Source organism: Mercenaria mercenaria, chromosome 1, assembly GCF_021730395.1.
Source record: "Mercenaria mercenaria strain notata chromosome 1, MADL_Memer_1, whole genome shotgun sequence".
In the NCBI taxonomy this organism is placed as follows: Eukaryota; Metazoa; Mollusca; class Bivalvia; order Venerida; family Veneridae; genus Mercenaria; species Mercenaria mercenaria.
In genome coordinates, this window is record NC_069361.1 from 35,871,850 (window position 1) to 35,898,043 (window position 26,194).

A 26,194-nucleotide genomic window follows, 5' to 3' on the forward strand; every position below is an offset into this window, starting at 1 on the left:
GTTCTTTACCTATGCACCACAGGGATATCAATCAAAATTTAAAAAAGAATAAAAATTTCAAAAAATAAAAAAAAAAAACAAGAGGACCATGATTGGCCTGAATCCTCCCCCCTCTTTTCCCCCATGACCCCGTTTTGAGTATGATGTCTTTTTTTTTATTTTTTGAAATAGTGACCTTTGGGTTTTTTAGCTCAGGGGACCCAGTTTCTGAACTTGGGCCTTTGAATTATCGAGATAAAAATTCTGACCAATTTTTATTAAAATCCAAATTTAAAAAAATGGGCTCTAGAGAGGGCCCCCCAAAGGGTTTTTTTAATTTTTTTTACCCAAATTTACCAATTTTTAAAGGGACGTGCCCTGTTTTGAATTTTACCTAATATCATCAAGGTGAACTTTTCACTAATTTTTTATAAGATCCATGAAAAATATGGCCTCTAGAGAGGGCACAAGGTTTTTTTTAATTTTAGAACTTTCTTTTGAAGGCACGGACCCCCTTTTTAAAATTACCCCAGAATCATTTAAGAAGAACATTCCCGACCAATTTTTTTTGGGGACCCATTTTACAAGTATTTGGGCCCCTAGAGAAGGGCCCCGTTTTTTTTTTTTAGACCTACTGACCTAGTTTTTTACCGCCCCATGACCCTGTTTTCGAACTTGACCTAGAAAATCAACAAGTTGAACATTCTGACTAATTTTCCATGAAGATTTTCATTTAAATTATGGCCTCTAGAGAGGTCACAAGGTTTTTCTTTTTTTAGACCCACTGAAACCAAGTTTTTGGGGGGGGCACGTGACCCATTTGAACCGACCTAATATAACATGATGAACAATCAAACCAACTTTCATACAGACCCCATGAAAAATAGGCCCTTTTTAAGAGGTCACAAGTTTTTTCTATTATTTGACCTACTGACCTATTTTTTGAGGGCACGTGACCCATTTTTTCGAATTTGACCTAGATATCACAAGGTGAACGTTCTGACCAATTTTCATGAAGATTTTGTATAATGGCCTCTAAAGAGGCCCAAAAGTTTTTTCATTTTAGACCTACGACCTAGTTTTTGAGGGCACGTACCCAGTTTCGACGACCAGATATAAAAGGTGAACATTCTGACCAATTTTCATTAAAAATTTTGTGAAATATAGGCCTCTAGAAGGCCAAGGTTTTTATTTTTAACCACTCCCATTTTTGAGGGCACTGACCCATTTTCGAAATTGACCTAGATATCATCAAAAACATTCTGACCAATTTCATAAAGACCCCGAAAAATGTGACCTCTAGAGTGGCAAAAGAAAGTTTAGGGACGGAGGACTAACCACGAAACGGACGCAGGGACAGGGACGACGGACGCTGCGTGATCACAAAACCACCTTTCACTATTGACAGGTGAGCAAAAAAAAGGGAAAACAAACTAATCCTCATCGCTAGGGCGTGTGCTCGGGAGTGAGGGTGGGGGGGGGGTGGGGGAGCAGAAGATTACCGGGTGTTTTGCAAGTATGTTAAAGCCATTTTTGTCAACTACTGAAACAAAAAAACAGATAAGCCAATAAAATTTACCCAACGAATAATAGTGAATTCACATATTTGCTTCTTTCACTATTTTACATGTAAAAATGCCTATGGTCCCCCCTTTTTCAAACATTTGAAAAAGTATTTGAGTTAAAAACAGATGTACAAATATTACTATAAATTTTTATTAAAAATAATATAAACATTTTTGGTTACTTTACTTTGGGAACACCCGTAGTTAATTTTTTTTTTAAAGTACTTTTTCCACCCCCATAAACAAAATATCACGAAAATGTGTTTAATAATATCTACAAATCGGCCCAAAATAGGTTTTTGATGCACGAGGGGGACAATGTTGTATAAAGAAAAACATTTTTTTGAATCATAAACAGGTACGTAATTCTATTTAGAACAAAAATCACTGTTCTTTTAAACAATATTGAAAATTTTGACTTTAAGAAATAACGCAAATAATTTTTTTATGGCATTTTGTTTTTAAATATTTATTTCTTAGTATTTTATTTTTCACTCTTGCGTGGGCAAATTCGTAAGAAAGTGTCCGAATCCTTATCGTTTTTTCGCCTTTTCCCATTTTATTCAGGGTCAATTTAACAGTATTTGTACTAGCTGAAATAGCTAGTGCCCTTTTTTGATCACTACTAAAAGAAAAGCAACCGCTAAAGTAAAAATATTAATTACCTATTAAATTTTACGGCCCAAAATTTACTGATTGCTCTCGTTAGTACCATCTCAAACAAAAATATTTTCTATTGCAAAAAAAAAGCTTGTGCCATTTTTGTTGAACAATAAAATATCATAAACAAAATGAAACATTCTTTCATGAAGAAAAATTTGGGACCCAAAACAATTAAACCTGAAGACATTTGCTTGTTTTATTATTGACTAGCTGAAAATTTGCTATACATTTTAAACCCACAGGTATTTAAAATTCCACTACATTTAGTTTATGCTTGTCTAAATTTGAACCCGGGTGTCAAATTTTCCCGAGCAGGCATAGGGGAAGCGCAGGGTCTGATGGCAAAGCGCAATAGATGAAAGAAGCGTGAAATCGAGGGAAAATTTCACATGGCGAATCACGACGGGAAAGCGGAAACGTTGAAGTTTCGGACGCGCCATTTCCCCCGTTACGCGCTTCGCATACGTTAGAGAAAAACGATCATGAAGCTCGAAGCGTGAATCACGATGGCGAACCATGAAATAATTAAAAAGGTAAGAACATTTGCAATTACTGTTTTTGTTTAAAAAAAAAAGATAAGGGAAATACCTAAACAAAGTTGACGTAATGAAGAGCCGCCATACCGGAAAGCTTCCCCTTTCAAGGTAAAAGTTTTAAATTTGTACATTTGTACAGATCATGAAACTTTGCACGCTTTTTTTGCTTATTCTAGTATCAGTTTTGGGGTTAGGCAAATTCCTTTAACAACATCGTATATATACTTACAGACAACTCTTTGAAAAGAAATCCAAACATAATGAATTTTTTAAAGTGTGTCACCACTAACCATCTGTTTTAATTAATACTTTCACATAATAAATAACAAGGTCACTAAACAACGATTGCATGTGCAGTATTTTGCAATACCAGTAAAATAAAACATTTTTTATAAACAAAAATAAGTTTCATGCAAGTTTTTGCTTCAAATACACGCTAAAAAGCACCATTTGCCGTTTTCACATTGAAAAAAATCAAGGGGAAAAAAATACACCGACCCCCACCCCCATTACTCTGCGACGTACTAGAAAAAAGCCCCACTCGCGCCTGGCCCTGGACAAATTTTTAAAAAAAAAAATTGGTTTTAAAGAATCATTTAATCTTTTTGTCAACAGTAATTTATAACTTTCATTTTGAGTTATTTTTATAACTTTAAAATTTGGGAAAAAAAGTGAAATAATGTAAATAAAACTAGCCTGTTTGCCTGTTGCTCCAATAAGTGTTATACATCTAACAAGACCTAGACTTCATTTTAAAGTAACACTAAGGAATGTAGTGATAGTAGGTGTTGGATTAAACCCTTAAATAGCAACATGGTAGTGTGGCCGCCTACGGATCACGAGGTCCGGGGTTCAAGCCACAGTAGGGACCTTCGTATTTCTCTCCCAAGGTTACTTTAATGTGACAAGTAATGTTTGACAGACTCATGCGGTGTCATTCTGGAGAGCTAGTGATCGAGCTTTGAAAAGTAAAGGGGGAGAAGTATAGTGATTGTAGGTTCATTTCCAACAGCCTTTCGCAACGTGGTGAGAGTTTCCGCCTATGGATCACAAAGTCCGGGGTTCAAACCCTAGTAGGAACCTTGGTTTTTTCTCTCCCAGTGTTTATTTTAGGAATCTACTGCGTCAAAACTCACAAAAAATTTATTAATGTGTTACCCAGGAAAATCGTGACTGACAGTTCAAACAATATATGCCCAAAGTGTCTTTGACACCGAGGGCATTAAAAGCCTTATATCGAACTGTGCCTTCAAGCCTGAAAGTGAAATTCATCGTGTGATGCAAGTGACCTTGAATTTTTGAGTTTGTCAAGTTTGGAATGGCAGCTTGTTATCAAGGCAATGCGTGTTTTTCTTTAACAGAAGTCATTAAAGTTGATAATACGCTTACTTTCAATAATGGTTATGCTAATGTTACCTAATTTATTACATTATCTGTATAACGTCCTATTTTGTTATTGACCATGCGAAGACAACCGGCATAGGACCAAACAATCGAGTTGTAAATGTTTCTTGCCCCAACAAAGACAAAACCCCGTACCCAAACGGAAATAACCGTCTGTTAGTGCTCCTTTTAGACTCTTCAGGGTTTTAGATACAAAAATTTTAACTGTATTCGATAAGACGTCAGTGAACAGACAGCCTCTGTTGCCTCCTGTAGCTCTATATATTGACTATGTTTCAGTAAAGCTGGGGGGGCGTCGATAAAGGGGATCACTTTTATTCGGACCCTGAAAAGATGGTAAAAATATTTTCGGAGGAAAAAATTTAACACAGTGAATATTTGTAAAAGGAAAAACGATATTCAAAAATAGATTTTAAGTGAAAAAAAAAAAAGGGAAAAGAAAAACATAAAAAATGTAGTAATCAATTATTAGGGGTTTTAAAATCAATGCTATCTGTCTTCCTCTTTTTTGTCAGCAAAAATATTTTTTTTATTTAAAATTTGTAAAAATGTTGATAGATTATTGAAAGGGGAGGTTATCGAAAGCAAGTTTTCCTTTCTGATCTTACAGACTTACTTCCCTATTCATTTTCTATAAAAGAAACACGAAAATTACCTACTGAAACCGTAATCGCCGGGAAAAATTTTGCAAAAACCCTTGCAGAAAACTTCGAAGAGAATTTAAAAAAATAAAATCGAAAACTAAAATTTTGCCTGCAAAAAAATTCCTTAAAAAAACGATTTAAAAATAAAAAAAGGAACAAAAAGCTAGATATGTTGAAATGAAGAAGGAAGTGCCTTTTAAATTATTTTTAACCTTTTGTCTTTTTTTTTTTGATGGGTACAGTGATGAAATATCAGAATTCGCACTTTTTGCAAGTTCCTATTTCTATTTGTTTGTTTTTTGTTGTTGTTGTTTTTTTTTTTTTTTTTTTTTTTTTTTTTTTTTTTTTTTTTTGCTTATGTGTCTATAAACATTTTTTACAGAATTTCACGTCAATAAGGGGTGCAATAGGGTTTAAAAAGGGTAATTTAAAGAGATTTGGCTGAATTTTTTAGGACAAGTTTTATTCTTTAAATGGGTTTGATCGAAATTCAAAAAGCCCGGGACCATAATTTTTCATTTCCCAAAAATTTTTTACACTTTTCAGTGGGTTTTTATCTTGCCCAAATTCTTTAAATTATATTTATATTCCTGTAACCTTACGGTTTTAACGAGGGCTTTTAAGTTTTTCTTTTGTCCCCAAAAAAGAATTCTATGATTTCCAAAAAGTATTAAGAAAGATTTTGCTTTTGAATAGGGCAATAAGAGATTTATCTGTTATATCTTCTTTTCTTGGGAAAAAATTTTGGTTTTTTCGGCAACGGAAACAGTAAAATCTTTTTATAATCTGCATTCGAAATCTATAAAATAGGTGCTAAGGCCCTGAAACTTTCATAAATAAAAACATCATTTCAAACTGATAATAAATAAATGGTTTTATGACCACAACTTTTAAATAATTATTTTTAACATTTCCTCATTTCCCAAAAAACTGCTTTTGTGAAAAATTATACACACGCTCCTGCATATAAAACTTTTTACGGGGCGACCTTTTGTTAGTGAAATAATTATTTTTTTTTATGAAAGGGACCACCTACCGCAATTCAAGTATTGCGGTTAGAGGATTTTTTATTTCATTTAAAACTCTATTCATGTTTTTTTTTCTTTTTAAACAGTTATAACAAATGTTAAAGGTAAAGTAAGCTCCCTTCAACTCGCGATATTTACGATTAACAAAAATCTGGTGCGAATCTTACCAGGCTTTTATCAAACCAAGGGGACGAATTTTGGAGTGGCTTTGGGAATAAGTCTTTGAAGGACTTTCCGCATACAAAATGCTACCCTATTCCCCGGGGGTCTTCTGCTATAATATCTCATTCGGGTAGGGTAACCAAGGAAACCGTATGGGACTTATTATGTTTTGCACAAATATTGTCGATACGGGCACCTGAAGCAATTGTAAGAATACATAAGAAACAGTATGGTACAAATGCTTTAAATTTATTGCTGAAGATCAGCCTTTGTAAATCAAATGTCCGTGTCAGTAACATCTACAGACGTTGTCAACGCAATGCCACTCATTGTTGCAGTTGAGAAAATTCGCACAATCACTTTTTGTGGTACATGTGTTTGCTGTGGAGTAAAATAATATTTTATATAATACAAAGGGCGTAGCCTTGAAGATTTTACAGTTTCAATGAACTGAGCACTGAACAAAACAGCAGAATCTAAATGGTAAATTTCGTCTCACAAAATACATTCAGATACGTTCTATTCTATCTATTGTTGACAAAAACACAAGTGTACGGGACTATAATTATTACATTTCTAACCGGAAGGCGATGGTACGATGGTGAAAACGCGATGGTACGATGGTGAAACCACGATGGTACGATGATGATAACGCGATGGTACGATGGTGAAACCACGATGGTAAGATGATGATAACGCGATGGCACGATGGTGAAAACGCGATGGTACGATGGTGAAAACGCGATGGTTCGATGGTGAAACCACGATGGTACGATGATGATAACGCGATGGCACGATGGTGAAAACGCGATGGCACAATGATGAAAACGCAATGGCACGATGGTGAAAACGCGATGGTACAATGATGAAAACGCGATATTACATCGACATTTCATCATCGTACCATCGCACCATCGCGATTTCATCATCGTGCAATCGCGTTTTCACCATCGTACCATCGTTGTTTCATCATCGTGCCATCGCGTTTTCGTCATCGTACCATCGCGCATCGCGGTTTAGTTTTAAATAAAAAGTCACGATTGTCCAAACGGAACACCGTAGATTAGAAATATGCCGATATATTGTTAAATGAAATTGTTATTAAATCGAGATAACTCCAAGAAGAGATATCGTTAGATGTAGTTTCATTTAATATATAATGTCAAAATTAAAACTATTTCAGCTTCATCTTTCCACCTCTTAGCCTAGTACAGATCTGGTGGCATTTTCTTTGATCTGCTTGCTAGAATTCGTTTTTTTAAATATGAAAAACTAAAGAAAAAAAACCTCCAAAACCTTAGATAATTTTAAAAGTAATAAAGAGCTACTTTTCATATATTTTGAAATAAATAATATTTCAGCAACTTTCAAATCAAAATATGATTGTACGTGGAACACTTGGAACAGTTTTCTCCCTTATGTTTTGTATTTTCCTAGAGAGTTTTTGCTGACATATATAGCGGCTGATCATGTTTTCCTGATCACCCAACCATTACGGAAAAACGATCTTTTGGGGTTTTAATTTAGTTTTGTCGTTGTCTCATACCTTTGCCATCGCCATAACGGAAGGGTTATTAATAAAACCAGGCCTGGCCCGGCCCGGCCCGGCCCGGCCGAAACCACGGAAATAGCCGATTCCGATTGTACGGAAACCACCGGAAACTTACGAACGGAAGGCTAATATAATTACGAATGAATTGTGATACCGTCATCTTAATCAAGGCAAATTTATGTGTATTTTATTTCATTATTACAAAAGTAGAAGCAAAGTATTTAATATTGATGATACGTATGTTTGATGAAGTATTGCACTTGACATAAGCAAAGACCTAAAATAACAAGATATTTGAATCACACTCAATCAAAGAAGTAATGCGTTCGGCAGTCACGGCAATGTGTCTTTTTGTGTACCGGACAGACACGATATAGCAGTTTGCAGGATACTTTCAACAGAACTTGACAGGCTAGTTAATGGAACGTCGTTATTTCACACCTAACGATGTGACACTAGGTTGTGTAGTAAGGCGAAGGGGTCTATAACGTGCACTGGAAGTATTTATAAAATTTGGTTGCCCGACCAAGATAGCGTTTTAGCATATTAAGTATTAATTTAATAAAAAATATCTTGCCTTAGGGAACATACGAATATAAACACTCTTATATTAAGGTTGTCAAAGATTTGCATTGATAAGTACACATTTTGCAAAAATTAACTAGAAATGTAAGTTTATGAAATTATTATTATACTCCTTTTGCCAATCTCGGTTGCGCAACCAAGACAGATTGAAAATAGATGAACTTTGAAGCTATGCGCTGTTTTCATACTTGCCATTTGTTTCAGGTTGTTGAAGTATTCAAATTTGAATATAAAACTATAAATTATATTTAAAGCTAAAAAAATAGTCCACTTTTTACATTTTTTCATATTAAAGGGAGGCAATTACAAAATTTCATAAAAACTATCAAAGTAAACATTTCCAGAAGAGGTATAACTCTATGTAATAGTCATTGTCTTTGTTCCTGAAATACAAGAAAACTGAAAAAATATCATAAAATGTTGCTCAAATGATAAATCATATGATTTAGCTTTAAACAAAAACGGGTGATATGTATCCTGATACCTGGAGTTACAGTAAGTTGTAGAAATGAATAAACTGGAGTATAAAATATGAAAGAGCGGTCGCAAAGTTTCGAACCCCGACCCCCACCCCTCAACCCCGAAACATGCCCGCTCAGTCTGTTTAAAACAAAACAATAAAAAAAACCCGGTAAATATCTAATATGTATAAATGTGAGGGTAGTGATAGCAATGAACTTTCGTGTTTTAACAATTTACTCAGTAAATTGTTAAAACACGAAAGTTCATTGCTATCACGGCTAACGTTATTTTTGTTTTCAGATTATTTAATTTTTTATTTCTCTTTCTTTTATGTTTGAAATAATACTAGCATATCATTTAACACAGAATTAAAAAAAAAACCGGTCTGGTCGGACTACGAACTATTTCAGCCTATGCTTATACAACTATTCACACAATGTTAACTTTTTTTGTTTTTAAAATGGATTACAAATGTGTACAATTCAGATGTTAAATTATTATACCCCACGCAATGTCCAATGCAATTTTCCCACTAGTTTAACTTGAATAATAGATCATATTTACAAGCGTTTTTATATCTCGTGCGCAAAATCGTTATTTTCAATTTCTGCGCATGTGATATTATACAATAAATGCTTTTTGGTGAGGTCGATATGAGCTGCGCCATGAGAAAACCAACATCCGCACAGTCTGGTCAGGATCCATGCTGTTTGCTAACGGTTTCTCTAATCGCAATAGACAATGTTGGTTTTCTCATTGCATGGCTCATATGTGGATTTATCGGCCTGATAAAAGCAATATCAACCTCGGGTGAATTTATCGTCTTGATATCGCTTTAACAGGTCGATAAATCCACATATCGACCACACATAAAAGGTGACAGTTGTTTTATTATCAAATCCAGCCTACTCATAAGTATAAACATTAGATACAAATGTCTGCAGCCTTAGGTCATCTTTGAAATTCGTGGTTAATTGTATACGACGTCGCATTGTTTTAACGTAATAAAGTGTGGACGTCACAGCTGGAGGTCAATATGTGTGTTTGGCTCCGCCTTCGAGAAAATACTCTCCGACTTTTTATCGTTGAACATGTGACTACATCTAGAACAATGGAAAGGACTATAAATATAGATTTAATGATAAAAACAATAATTTCATATCACATGCGCAACAACGCTAATTTGATTTTATGCGCATATGATATTACATTTTCATGTCCGATACTTTCGCACTGATTAAAAGACGATTCGCTTATTTATACATAGGATTAAATTACTTTATCTTGTGTTCATACAAGATACAAATTTGTATCTCGATTCTACTCTATATAGTTTTGAACTAATTTGAATATAACTTAAGTAAGTCAGTTTATTCAGAGATTACTTGCAAACTTGAAAAAAAAAATTGTAAAAAAATTAAAAAAATGTTAAAACATCATAGCAACCTGCCGAATATGAAATCGATTATCGAAAGATGCCACAAACTGCAATGTACCACAATATATTCAATTTGTGACTTTCATCGTACATCAATTCAGTCGACTAATTTCAAGAGATACTCAGAATACTGCGTGAACAAACCTATCTCAGTATTTGTTGCTAATACAGGAATATTTTGAAAATATGGGGTACCGTGTGTAAAACTTTTCAATATTCAACGCTGCATTCTTCGTGCGTAATCGGTATCCCGACCTATCCTAATTTTTTTACATGACCCTAAATGTTTTATGGTCTTTGAGATTTTTTAAAAACTTTTTAATAAAAAGTTTTAAAACACTGCTCATTCTATTCTTTAAAAATTGTCAGTGATATTAGAAATTATTCGTATTCATTTTTTTATAATTTCCGTAAAGTCTCATTGAACAAAAAAAGTATAAAAAACCTGCCTATTTACTATCTATTTTTAGGCATGTTACCGGACATAAAGAATTATTTAGGCTTTGGGAATGCACAGGTAAAACGAAAACTCTTTGAGGCCCGAGAGGAATTCCTTTCTTCGAAATATAACAACTTTTTGGACTAAACGTGATTATAAAATAGTATATAATGATAACGTTACAAAATTTCGGGAACTAATTAGAAGGCTCGTCAAAACAAGCTATGTATAACGACTTCCTGGGTACAAGTTTACAAATTATAGTAAGACGTTTTTGCAACCAGAAAGAACACGCAGTCTTAACCCATTCATCAAAGAAATTCCTCGCGGGCATCATAAAGTTCAGTGTTTTTTCTAAATTCTAAATATGTAAGTTGATATCGACACGATATCATTCGTAATTATATTAGCCTTCCGTCCGTATGTTTCCGGTGGTTTCCGTACAATCGGAATCGGCTATTTCCGTGGTTTGGGCCGGGCCGGGCCGGGCCGGGGTTTTATTAATAACCCTTGGCGTAAAGGTAAATAAAAACATGTTGTGACGTAATGCGGAAGTGATATCGGTTGCTTGAAAAATGGATTTTTGTCAAATTACAGGTAAATTACACCTTTTGATAGTATTTGCATAGCATTTTAAGAAGTTCTCAATATCATTAATATATAATCATCGATATTTATTCAATGCTGTTAGCGTGTCATACAAAAATTACGTTATTATTACTTGATCAGTCGGCGAAAATCTTGACTTTGGTCAAACTGAATCTTGGACGTTTCGACCCCAAGACATTTCAACCCCAAAATTTAATTTTCTTGGACAATTCGACCCCAAAGACATTTCGACCCCAAGACATTTCGACCCCTCAGAAATAGTTGTATGTTTTCATTTTATATTTCTTCCATTTTACATATTTTAGAAAATATGAATATATAGATCTATATAAATATTCTATTTTTAAATACATGTCAGTGAATAAACCGCGCTGGTCGGAAAGGATCGGCCGTATGTTTATTATTGGAACCTGGAACAACTGATACGGGGACTGGAAACAGGCATTTATCTTATCTGATGCTGTCGTCCAATCGAAGCGTATGCCGTAGGTTATTCTGCTATTACTCAAACACTTACGCCTTACAGTTTAACTCGTCCTTTCAGTGAAAATCTGGGAAAGCATTTGTTGAATTTTTTGTTGAAAACAAAAGTTCTGCCATGAAATTATTGCCTGCATCTGTTTTTAAATGGAAAATATCTACATTAATGTTACTTTTCGCCCTGTGAAAATGGCTAAATCTAGACTTGTCTTACCCAGAGAGAAAGATGTCGTTTTTTACATGATATTTGCCTTGTTGATTCGGAGTATTTAGAATAAAAAAATTAGGACATATTTTAATGAAAATAGCAAGTCAAAACTGTAAACTGTTGCCTGAAAATATTTGTTTATGATATTGCTCTGATCTTCACTATTTAAATGCGTGTTAAACCTAGATGATTTTCTTCAGTTTTATCTAAAAGTTCGGAATACTAAATGTAACTTCGTTGTCGGCCTTTTTAAAAAAAAATATTGTTATTTTAATTTAAATATATTGTATTTTTCACACATCAGTTTTAAGATTAAATTTATTAAACTAATTTTTGGAGTTTAAACAACAATTTCGTTTGAAACATTCCCTACGTTCAAGAAGAATGTTTGTTTCTGTATGTAGAAATCTGACATTATAAACAATAATTATAATTATGGCTCTACAAGATTAAGAAAAGTGTCAGCTTTCTGTTATTTTCCATTTTTTTTTATTCAAATCCAACAAAAATCGGCCCTTTGATAAAGGTTTGAAGTTACGTGGTAAAATATTTCTTCAGGGAAGTGAGCTCGAGTTAATTCATAATAATTAAGCATATCACCACATGCAGTCGCATGCTGTTTTTGCTTCAGAATCCCTTTAGATCAATCTCTGATCATCATTAATTTGAGGTAATATGCTAATTACGCGCTAACCGATAGTGGCGAAAACAAAATATCGATCGCTAACGACTGGTCGATATTTACAGGTATGGACGACAGCATAGTACAGAAAAATGTACTGATTTATACGGAGTTTCTACTCCCCGTATTAGACCTTCCTGTTGGAACTAATTGAGTTATTTCTTCATGTTATTTTGATAATCTAAGAAGAAAATATATTATGAAAAAACAGTTTTTAAAAGAATTATATCATGTTTATATATGAATATAAAAACGTTTACTGCATTTATTGCCAAAGCACGAATAATGTCCTTTGATTAGTCCTGATAGAGTTTGATTGGATTATCACACCTATTGATTATATCAATTAATCAGTATATTTGTAAGCACACACAAATGACATGCGACAAACAATGTCTAACAAGGTAAGTGCAGTTAAATATGATAAGCTTTTATTTAATTTAAAAGCTAACAAAATTATGGTGATTGTGGTTCATCCACGAGTGCGCAAATTTCCCGTGCGCTCAACAAATTTTCAACTTCGTATAAAAACGTTTTGTGCATTTTATTTTCCTTTTGTAAATTAATTATTTATTTGAGATATGATTGAATTCTATCATAAACCCTAAAAATACGATTTATTAAAGAAATACCTGTGTACATTAGAATATTTTAGGACATGGAAATTCCGAATGTACAAATTTCCAGTGCGCACGCCGATTTTCAATCATGTACAAGACGTAACGCGCAAAAGTATTTTAATTTCCTTTTGAAAAATAATAATTTATGATCTATATGTTTGAATTCAGTCATAAATCACTTCAAAAATACCATTTGTTGAAGAAATACGGGTGTATTTCAGTTATGGCAATTTCCCGCGTGGTCGCCGAATTTCAATCTCTTATAAAATCGTTTTACTTAAAGAATTTTATTTCTCCTTCTGAAACTTATTATTTATATTATACACGAATGATTTCTGCAATAAACCCTACAAAAATACCATTTATTAATAAAAAAAAGGGTGTATTTCGGTAATGGAAATTTCCCGCGCGGTCGCCGAATTTCAGTCTCGTATAAAGTCATTTTGCGTGAACGCATTTTATTTTCCATTCGTATTTTATTCATTTATGATATATATGATTGAATTATTTAAAGAAAACTTCAAAAATACCTTTAACTTACAAAATACAGGTGTATCCCGGTTATGGAAAATGTATTCCGGCGTATCCCGGTTTTTTAGGTGGATTCCGGTTTAATGTGTGACCGAAATCGCTTGAAGTTGCTTAAATCATACTTTTAAAATCATACATTAAATCACGTGTATTTGCTAAAATATTTAATATAGAAAATAGTAATACGGCTGTCACATTTTCTTTACAGATATGAAATATGATAATAATTTTTCCCCGTTTTTAACAGAACAGTACTCACATATTCTTACATTTTGCAGAAACGGGGATTTCGTGTTTGATATCTTACAACTGGAAGGAATGTCGTACATAGAAAAGAAAAGAGCAGTTTGTAAAACACGAAAATCATATTCTGTAAAGCAAATACTTTATGTGTGCGTCAAAATCGCATACGAAAATAACATTAAATGCGAAAATAAGCAATATGTTGTTTAATTTCCTATTGTTTTCTTTACATTTTCGCCCAAATTAAAGATAATGTTGACACATGTTTATAAATATCCGATGTCACCACAATCGCTTGTTAACTGCAATGCGCACTGCAGATAAATGCACACCTGCTGTATATCAACAAACAATTAATCAAGGTGTGATAATCCAATCAAAAGATTACGTGTTTCTGATTATGATTTTAAATATCAATATAATGAAGATGATGACATCTTAAACTTCTTTGAGTTACATTATAATTATTTATATTTGGTTGAATCCCATAGAAATGAGATGCATATATCTTTCGAAAAAAAAAGTCAAATAAAAATAAATAAATAAATAAAGAGGTATTAAAGATATGACTTTATTAAAGTTATTTTCATAATTAAAATCGGCGAAATCGGCCCATGATTTAAAAATCTTTTCTTTTCTTTTTTTAATATAGCCGTGTACTAAAATAGTCTTTAAGATGATTTGAACATATAAATAAACACCAAGTATGAAAATATGTTATATGAAGGTTATTTTAAGATAGATAATCAGAACGATTTGTTCATAAATTATTTACGTAATAAACGCGGTTGATACATAAATCCCGTTATTTTAATAATTTATAAATGATGATTATTTCGGTATTGTTCGGTATTGTGAGATAAAAATCACTATTTTTTTCATATGAAGGCATGTACTAATATAGACTTTAAGAAATTAAAAAAAAGAATTTTAGAAAATAAAGAAATTTAGACAAATAGATCTATGGCTCATTTTTGTAAAAAAATCTTATTTTCGCGAAAATAACCGTATTTTAACATTTTAAATTAAATTGGTAATTAAGCGTAATTACATTTTGAAATTGCTCAATTATCTATAGATTAAAGCTTAATTATAATAATGACGGCATTCTTAGATGTTTTCAGGCATATCATTGAATGGGGTCGAAATGTCCAAGGAGTTGGGGTTGAAATGTCTTGGGGTCGAATTGTCTCTTGGGGTTGAAATGTCTTGGGGTCGAAATGTCTTGCTAGCATACTCGTCAAAGATTTTTAGATTCTGTAAAATATTGTACTAAATACGCGTAATATGAACCAGATCTAAATATCACGGTACTAACTTGGTCACACAATAGAGGAACCTGTGTAAGGCAGCTATTTAATCAGAATTGGCTATTCCAGAACATTCCCCATTATGTTGTGGAAGAGGGTGTGTGTGTGGAATGACAGACATCTCACCCCGATGACATTTCACCCCAAAAAAATAGGATGACATTTCACATTATATATCAAAATCTGAAAATGGGGTGAAATGTCACTTCCAAAAAAATGAAATTTTGGGGTGAAGTGTCATCGGGGTGAAATGTCATCCAAAACAGGGGTGAATTGTCATGGGGTGAAATGTCATCGGGGTGAAGTGTCTGTTTTCCTGTGTGTGTGTGGGGGGGGGGGGGGTAATTTACAGCATTTACAGGGAGGTTTCTAGAGGGAAAGAGGGGGTGCATTTTGTTTGTGTAATGTGGAAGCAGTTCTAAAGAAGAGGGAGGGGGCATTTTACAAATAAATTAGAATTGGGGGTCTCTGGAAATTGGAATTACCCAGTAGGGGTATTGTCAGGGAAGTGGGTGGGGGTATTTTGAGTTAACCGGGTTGTAGAAGGGTAGGTTTTGAAACGAAAAACGTATACGGGTGATGATTTCGCAAGAGTTTATATGCGCAGAAATTTCAAGTGGCAGGCAAAATCTAGACATAAAATTGAAAGTGATGGATATTTTTTGAAAATCATTTAAAGGTTTTATTCAGAATAAATTTCTACGTGTGCATGTCTATTTTCAGGAAAAAAATATTTATATTTAGTATGATTAATAACATATAATGATGTTGATTTCGCCCGATTTTATATGCGCTGAAATCTCAACTGAGAGGCAAAATCAAATCTTAAAATTTTAAGGAATGAGAGTTTTTTAAAAAAAATCCTTGTGAGCTTTTATTAGGAATATATTTCTACCTGTCCATTTTAAGTTTCAAGAAATAATAATAATTAGTGTGGCTTTGAAAAGAAAGCCTATGAATTTGCCTGATTCTAAATGCGCAAAACTCTCAAGTGTCAGACAAAATCGAGACATGTATTCTTAGGTAATGAATATTTTAAACCTCCTTTTGAGCTTTTATTCGGAATGTATTTCTACCTGTCCAAGTCAAATTTAAAGAAAAAATACTAATATTTAGCATGGTTTTGAAAAGAAAATCCTATAAGAGTGTTCCTTTCATCCTATTCTGCGCGGAAGCAAAATCAAATCGTTAATTATAAGTTTGTATTATTTATTATATAATTCCACATTTATATGTCGAAAAATAGTATTGTTTTGTATAACGTATACGGGTGTATCTTGATGCATTATTCCAATATTAAATCTAAATTGGGTTTTAAAGTTGCTACTTATTTTCATAATAATCTGGTAATTTAATCAAATAAGGAAGGTGTGATAATAACTGGACCGTGTTGCAGTGGGACAGTGTTACATGCAATGCCGCGGTGGCAACATACAACACAATACACAAAGCTTTTATCAGGAATATAAATATACGTTAGCATGTCAATTTTCAAGAAAAAATATTTATATTTCTGGTGGTTTTGAAGCGAAAAACACAATTATACGGGCCTAGATTTCGCCCGATTCTATATGCGCGGAAATCTCAAGTGACAGGTCATAAAATTTAAAGTGACGGATATTTTTTGAAAATCCTTCTAAGCTTTTATCAAGAATATATTTCTATGTGCGCATGTCAATTGTCAGGAAAAAGTATTTATATTTAGTATGATTAATAAACGAAAAATTTATACGGATGTTGATTTCGCCAGAATTTATATGCGCTAAAATCTCAACTGAGAGGCAAAATCAACTCTTTTAAGTTTTAAGGAATGAAATTTCAGTCGTGTAATTTAAATATTATTAAAAATATCGCAGGTATAGTCGTGACCGATTTTAAAAGTCTATGAGTGTATAATCAGTACACTAATATTTAAACATCACTTGGATTTGAAATTAAGATTTCAACATGACGAAAATAATCCCAGATGTATCTAAATAATGCGATTGTGTTTTACGCTCGTTCCAACAATTTTCACGGAACTGCAATCCGTTGATATACAGAGACTATAATTTTCTACAAAAATTTGATTTCTGTAAGTTAAATATTTCTAATCTTACCTCACAGAAGATACAACGGTCGTCACCCTGGTCGGCACATACAGTTGATTAGTTAATCAAATTAAATTTAATCCAATTAGTTAAGCGGGGGTAAACGATAATTTAATTAAAGGTGGTTCTCTCACACGTTTAAAGAGGCGCGAAATGCAGCAGGTAATCATTCGGTCAAAATTGAGCCGATTTATATCATCCGACAATTATTAGTTTATTATGTGACAAACAGTAATTATTTAGATTTGCAATTTATTTTTCATTAACACATTTTCCATATGAAAACGTCTTTCTAAGAATTAAATTGAAGTTAAATGTTTAGGATATGGCCCATTTTCTTAATGTCATTCATATATGCATTCTTTCTCCAATCATTGTTGAATACAATCTCTTTCAGGTATTAAAAAATTTAGATGATGATTGATAAATATGACACGTGCAAACATAATTATTTTCTCAATAACGGCTCAACACGATTTTAATAAATAATACAAACTTTTAATTTTTCGAGTTGATTTTTTTTTTCGCGCAGAATAGGACGAAATCAACACTCGCATAGGATATTCTTTTCAGAACCTTGCTAAATATAAATATTTTATCTTGAAAACTGACATGCACACGTAGAAATGTATTCTTAATAAAAGCTTAAAAGGATTTTAAAAAGTATTCATCACTTTAGATTTTATGTCTTGATTTTGCCTGTCACTTGAGATTTCTTCGCATATAAAATCTGGCGAAATCAACACCCGTATACGTTTTTCGCTTCAACACCACCCTAAATATAAATATTTTTTCTTGAAAATTGACATGCAAATGTATATTTTTATTCCTGATAAAAGCTTAATAGGATTTTAATAATTATTCACTACTTTTTATTTTATGACTTGATTTTGCATGTCACTGACCATCTGGCAAAATCAACATCCGTATATATTTTTCGTTTCTAATTAATACTTAGTATAAAAAAAATTTCTTGAAAATTGACATGCACACGTAGAAATATATTCTTAATAAAAGCTTAAAAGGATTTTAAAAAGTATTCATCACTTTAGATTTTATGTCTTGATTTTGCCTGTCACTTGAGATTTCTTCGCATATAAAATCTGGCGAAATCAACATCCGTATACGTTTTCGTTTTAAAACCAAACTTTAAATAAATATTTTTTCTTGAAAATTGACATGCACACGTAGAAATATATTCTGAATAAAACCTTTAAAGGATTTTTTTTTAAAAATCATCACTTTAAATTTTATGTCTTGATTTTACTTGTCACTTGAAATTGCTGCCCATATAAACTCTGGCGAAATCATCACCCGTATACGTTTTTCGTTTCAAAACCACCTTATATATAAATATTTTTTCTTGAAAATTGACATGCAAACTTATAAATATATTCTTAATAAAAACCTAAAAAGATTTAGAAAGAAATTTCATCACTTTAGATTTTACATCTTGATTTTGCCTGACACTTGAGATTTCCGCGCATGTAGAATCGGACGAAATCTAGACCCGTATACGTTTTTCGCTTCAAAAACACCTTAAATATAAAAATTTTTTCTTGAAAATTGGCATACACACGTAAATTTATATCTTTAATAAAAGCTTTAAACGATTTTTAAAAATATTCATTAGTTTAAATTTTATGTCTAGATTTCGCTAATTTGATTAGATTTCGCGAAATCTACTAGATTTCGCTATTCAGTCATACCGGGGTAGGAAAATATGTTTTCGAGAGGATGGTTTCTTTTTTCTAAAGAACTACTTCCGGGGGTGGGGTAGGGGTATTTGAATTTCTGAAATGGTCCGTTTATTCAAGGTTTATCTTCGAGTCCCAGCCAATATTGGTTGCACATTCTTCTCGGACCTTGTTTTAATGTTGGAAGTGTCTAGCCGTCCAGTAACTGGATACCTAGCCTGCATTCTAGCTGTCTGGTCAGCTATAAAATACTCGGGGGATTTTCTAGCCGTCCGGTAATAGATTTCCTAATGAATAAGTATATATAATGATACCTGTCATTTACTAAAGATATCAATACTTATCTTCAAAAAAAATCATGTGTGCATACATACTAAAGATTTAGTTTTAATTGTCTCGAATAAATCAATGCATTATTCATGTAATGCCGAAATCAATGATGGCAGTGTCGTCACTCATTATTAAAATCTGTTCATCTGGTGGCGGGAAAAATAATGCTTTATGGGATCGGAATTTTTAAATTTTAACAACTTTTTCACTGGATTTTCAAAAATAGAACAGTTTTAAAATACTTAAGGTTTCATATTTTAGTATATCAAAACTTTTAGAAAAACAGTAGTTAAGCATTCATAATTAACCCATTTTATTTCGAAATAAAAGTCAAAATTAATGAACTGCTTTCCATTCATCAATTTATTTTATAAATTTGTGTTTTAAGAATTAAAGTTTAGGCCGTTAGAATAACATCACTTTTTACAAAATAACATGGCCGTTTGGCAATCAATGATGTGTATAACCAGGCTATTAGATCAGCCAAATTCTCTCATAAAATTTTATAAAAGAATTTGGCAGATTTATCATTTACAAAATTAGAATATCAACGGATTTGTATACAAACACGCTCTCATTTGTTAATATCGATTTCTAGTCGATGAAAATATTTTGGTTTATTTAAGAAATAATATATCTCATCCAGTGATTTGTTGTTGAATAAATCATTGTTTGGAGTAAAGTTGTGAAGGAATTATAGCACGAGGGTACAGCCCGAGTGATATAATAATACGCATCTAACGACAAACAATGATTTATTCAAGAGCAAATCACTAAATGAGATACATGTATATATTATTTCGATTTTAACACGTTACTAAGGATTTTTACGTACATCCTTGACGACATTCATTAAGTATTTGTCCATTTTCAATCGGTTTCTTTTCCAGCACGCTGCTATGCCTTTTGATGCCATGACGTAATAATTGTGACGTCAGAACAGTGATTTGTTGTATAATAATTCACTGTTTTCTGCCTTCTGTGTTTAAAAGGAAAATAAATCGGATCGTGTTAGAGTTTCACACAATATTTTGTTTACACTGATAAGTATTGATATCTTAAGAAAATAACAGTTGAAACTATATATATAAAATCATTACTTATTCAGGCTAGAAAATACCCTGAGGTCAGGATTTGCTAGTCGTCCGGTACCCGGCTAGCAGGCTAGAAGTCCGATTACCAGACGGCTAGACACTTACTTTAATGTTTGTAACAGTATACATTTTATAGCACAAAAACATGACTGTGTCATAATCGCTTGTACAGTTTTTCGACAGGACATTATTAAGTAAACCATGTCATGTTAGAATATGGAAATGTCTAGCTGTCTTGTAACCAATGCCTAGCCAGAGTTCTAGCTGTGAGGTAACCAGATGTATCTAGCACATCCCTTACAGAAGAAAAAGGCCTGCTGCGTACTCTTGCTGTGTACATACAGCGTATATGATGCGTACATGATGTGTACTGAAATCAAGGGCTTTAAATAGTACGCAGGATATACACCGCACATACACCGATAGTACGTTTGTAGTACACTTTTGACATGCAAATGAGCTCTGCCGCGTACTACTTGCTGCGTACATGCTGTGGACTACATAGTACACAGGATGTACGCTGGAGGAATTTAGTATGCGGGAAATAGTACGCAGCATGTACGCGGCACATACACTTTTCACATGCAAATGAGCCTGCGGTGTACTACCCCTGCGGCGTACATGCTGTGTACTCCTGCGGCGTACATGCTGTGTACTCCTGGCCCGAGTCCTGCGGCGTACATGCTGTGTACTCCTGCTGCATACATGCTGTGTACTCTTGTGGCGAAACTGCTGTGATAATGTAAATTCCTTACCCCACCAACTTTCGTATGCAAATGCTGATCATTTGGACAGAAAAAAAAACAGAAAAAAGATAAGTGACATGCATCAATAAGTATTTACCCTTACCAAAATAATGTAGATTGATGTTATCAAATAAATTAGTATGCTTTTCTTCATCCACTTTTCAAAGAAATAAATCAATTTTTGTAGCATGTAATTTGGTAAACATTTGAAGAAAATGGCGTAACTGCATCAAGGGGAAACAACTTTAATGCAACTAAATATAAGTGTTATGATTTATTATAGACGATGTGTGCATAGTATGTATTTATTTTGATTAAAATCCATCTGATAACAATCTAGGACTGGAATTATATAAGCATTTATTAGCTAGCATTTATACACTTTTACGTCCGTAAAAAGTAGCGCACCAAAAAATTTTGGATTGATTTTTTCCAATGGGGCGAGAGCAATTAGCCTAAAACGTTCTGAAAATATACGAGCGGCAAATCCGATGAACAACTTTTTAATTTGGTGAGGCCTTAATGAGTTAACATAATGAGCATTAAAGCCTTTATAAAACATGATAGAATGGTGTTTTGCTTAAGAGTATTCAAATAACAGTGAGAGCTATTAATTCTTCTCATTCGGGTGCTGTTGAGGCATTATCTTGGTAATTATATCATGTATTACAAAATGTAATGCAACGAAGTTCAAATAAGGCTTTTTAATTATCCAAGTTAGAAAGCTCCAGGATTAATTCAAAATGAAAAAGAATATATTTTTACACTGCATGCAAGGTGCAGCTCAGAAATCACTAAGATGTAAGCTTCACAAATGAACATTGCAAATAGTTTGGCAAATTTTCATTGTTCAGAATACCGGTAATCTGAACTATTATATGCTATTAAGTTAAAAGTTACTCGGAAATCAAGTTCTTGCTTCCAAAAAAAAAAAATGTACAAATCCTTCCTGCATGAAGTGTACTTTAGACTTTTACCTAAAAAAATTTAAAGTATAAACACCAAAAGGAAATGAACAAGTCCCTTCCGCGTATATGAAGTTTACTTCAGACTTAAACTTATAAAAAAAAACTAAGTATAAATGCCAAAAGAAATTGTACAAGTCTTTCCCGCGTATATGAAGTGTACTGCACAAATTTCAAAGTATCTGCGGTGTACATGCAGTGTACTATTTTCTTGTACAAGTCCCTCCTGCGTACATGCAGTGTACTCCTTAAATTTTCAGAGTCTGTGCTGCGTACTTGAAGTGTACTAGTGACCTCCTGCGTACATGCTGTGTACTCGTCGAAATAGTACGCGGCATGTACGCGGCATGCAGTGTATGTAAAATGTACTCCTCTGGCGTACTACTGTGTTCGCGGCATATACACAGCAAATACGCAGCATGTACGCCACAGAGGCTTGCTTCTGTAAGGGATCCTTAAGTGTTTTTTTTCATCATCTGGTTACATAATTATTGTGATTGATATTTTATGTTAAGAAAAGAGCTTCTTATGAAATTGTAATTGTAATTGTTTAAAAGGGTTCCAGTTATGTTTTTGTTGTTGTTTTACTAATTTTGTCCAATATAAGATTGAATGATACATTTTGTAATGTAACGATTAAGAGTTAATTGTGTTTGAAGATTTGATTCACAGAAAAATATTAGAATTTTGATAAGATCCGCTTTAAGCATGCTTATGACGTGAGCACAAAAGTACAAATTTGTTTTTGTTTTTTTTATATAAAATGTCATTAGATATGATCCGTGGCAAAATATGAGCCATGCCATGAGAAAACCAACATAGTGGCTTTGCGACCAGCTTATGTGCAGTCTGGTCAGGATCCATGCTGTTCGCTAAAGGTTTCTCTAATTGCAATAGGCTTTGAAAGCGAACAGTATGGATCCTGACCAGACTGCACAGATGCGCAGGCTGGTCTGGATCCATGCTGGTTGCAAATGCACTATGTTGGTTTTCTCGTAGCGTGGCTCATGTTATTATTTCGTTACACTTTCACAATACTTTAATAGATAAGTATAAATTTCTTTTTCAGTGAACAAGTTATTGTGAGATAGTCTGATTACTTTGGAGCTGCCAGATTGTGTATGAAATCCTGAAAAAAGTATTTCAACAACTTTTTCATGAACCACAGAAACTTCACCTTACCAAATTGTGTGAGTGTATACATTTGCTAGAAATATTTTTATGAATTTGTTGTCTGGATAATCCATAAAACCCAGTTTCAGAATACTATACAGGTTAAAGATCACGACTTAAAACCTTTCATTGTTTCATGACATATAATCTATAAACATTTAAGACATTTTATATGTATCTTTAGGTAACGTCTCTTCTTCCTGGTACACATGCTTTTCAAGAAAGTTCCACAGTCATTAATTGACAACAATAAATAAAAAATGTAGAAAGAAAACAGGGAGTTGAATAGTTCCTATTTGAAATGCTGGTCAGTAGTGGTCTGCTTCCTTAAAATTTAATGCGTACTCTCAGTTTCGATATGAAAAATTGTCGAAGACATGAAAACCATCACATTTCTTGTAGAATACATTCCAGCAGTTTGGGACGTAGCTTCCCACAAATCGGTGTGTAGGTACATATTTCCTAGGGAGAGTTCAGTGTAATATATCTTCTCGGATGTTACAGAAAGAATGCATTGTATTATGTTTCCAAATTTATTCATGATATAAATGTTTCTTTTTCAGAGGACCAGACATTGTGAGAAAGTTTGATTGCATTCAAGAGCTGCCAGAGCTAAAGCTAGAAAAGAAACTAAACAACTTCTTCTCATGATCTGCTTAATTGATCTTCACATTGAATTGTGTGAGTTATGAATTTTGTTTCAAAGGGTATCATAAATTCTCTTTCTGATTAATCCGCAAGAACCGGTTGAAAACTTAAATATTGAACATTCCTTTAATTAACGTTATAGGTCATTTGATCATATAGCTCTTTTCATTTACAAGTTAATGAAGCTTACATTAAAAATGATCGTGTCACACGGCGGAGATATACTGTTTCTGCCTTTGCCGTCTGTCTTTCCGTCCGTCTATCCTGATTAAGCTTGGCCGGCTTTCTTAGGTCAAACTGCTGGCTGGATTTCGAAGAATTTTCACAGGAGTGAATCAGTGATCAAAACCAAGCCTAGTTTTGCATATGGCGAACACGTTCCGCCTCCCTGCATAAAACGGCTGACAGAGCTTAAGGTATACATAGGGGGGAGATATATGTTTTTGTGACAAAAGCACCTTATAGTTATTCTAACATATTTCAGCTGAAGGGAGCAAATTTATTTAATAACCTGTTACATAAAAAAGGTGAAAAATTGAAAAGTTACTTAAATACCTTGAAATTTAAAAGCAGTTTACTGAGTTGGATATTCATTTCTCAGTAAAAAACATGCATATTAACTTTTTGTTTTCAGCAACCTGTATGCTGACGTTGAGCAAATAAAGATACTGCAGTCAGCGTTACAACCTTTATTAAACAGTAAGATTTTTATGACAATATTTTAAATTACTTTACATATATTTTTGTCAAGCACAAATGGCTGTGCTGTGTATGTCTGTCTAGATTTGAATCTCTCGGCCATAACTTTGACATGCATGAAGTAATCATGTTTATATTTGGCATGAATGTTAATCTCGATAAGACAGAGCGCATTTGCAAACCCAAGGTTCCTATCTCAAAGGTCAAGGTCACAGAGGTCAAAGGGTGGGCCCGACATGTTTCCTGTGGGCCTCTAGTTAAGGGGGCTTATTGCACTTCAAATCTAAGTTATCCATGTAGAGTTCTGGTTTCCATTGCAGCCAAAAAGGAAAAAATACTTTAAAAATTTTCATCACAGAAACTGCCAGTCTGATTTTGAATTCTTTATCTTTACAGCTTTGATATAAGGGTTTGACTGTCTACCATAATTCTCCAGATTATTGCCTTAAGGCCAAAAAGGCCATACCTATGTTAAGGCATGAACAGAATATAATGAAAGCCGGGACAGGTCAAATAAATTGTACAATATAGGCTAACATAGAAGAAGCCCAAATCTGTACTGGTACCATTACACAAACACACTTGAAGCTTTGAACACATGTGAGCACTTTACGGTCAATGACACTCTTGTTTTCTGGATATTATTTTTGCTACTACTGAATGATATATATATACACTTCAATGGAACCAGTGTAAGGTGGTGCAGAGTAAAAAAATTATACTTACAACTTTTTCTTGTATATTTTTTTCTTCTGCAATTAACTGTTTTAATTAAACAACTATTTAAATGATAATGTGCACTTCAGTTTATGTTTTCACTCTTTATTTCAGGAATGAATTGGTGTTACAGAAATGGATAACATATGGAGACAAACACTTTCAGGCTACAGAAACTACACATTGTTTGAGACTATGAGAATGGCTTATTTTCATGATGGAACTCATACCACAAAAAAGAACTTGCTTTATCTTATTTCTTATAACTAGTCTTCAAAGACATACCCAAGTAAACTACAACAGGAATGAAAGCAAACAAAGTTGATTCAGGATTTAGAATTGAATGTTTTTGTGTCAACAGCGTGTGAAAACTGCGGAAAATAGGATTTTAATTTCAAGGATTTGATTTAGTATGTCAAGGAGTGATTTGTTTTTAATTCATCACACAAGTTATTGACAATGCTCTAAAATATAAATAGGATGTGTAAATACAGACTTTCATACCTAACTAAAATAATGTTGAACTCAGCAGAATAAACAAACTACCATCTGTTGTATAATATATTAGTTGATTTATCAAGCTTTGTCAGTTTTGTTACATTACTTATCATTGATAGAATCTATTATCTAATAACTCTTTACAGTGTGTCAAGTACTTATCATTATAAGCTATTTTGAAATAATTACAGGACTGATATTTTACTGGTATTAGTTAAATGTGTTGTTATTAGACCCCTTACATTTGAAAGTGAGTTTTCTTTATACATACAGGATTCTGCTATTCCGTCTGTCGGCTAGTCCAGTCTGTCAGATCTTTGTCCAGAAATTACATTTGAAATAAAATATAGCATCATTTTCAGTTATTCTTGCAAAGAAAACTTTTAACAAGGTGATG

At 33.2% G+C, this 26,194-nt stretch overlaps 1 long non-coding RNA gene across 1 annotated transcript; it reads left to right on the forward strand.

Annotated features, from left to right (window-relative positions):
- The first annotated feature begins 10,966 nt into the window (after positions 1-10,966).
- LOC128557208 (uncharacterized) lies at positions 10,967-26,158 on the forward strand. The gene is made up of 5 exons (XR_008371123.1): positions 10,967-11,054; positions 23,132-23,252; positions 23,799-23,916; positions 24,518-24,582; positions 25,414-26,158. It is a non-coding gene; the product is annotated as an uncharacterized LOC128557208 (long non-coding RNA).
- The last annotated feature ends 36 nt before the right edge of the window (positions 26,159-26,194 follow it).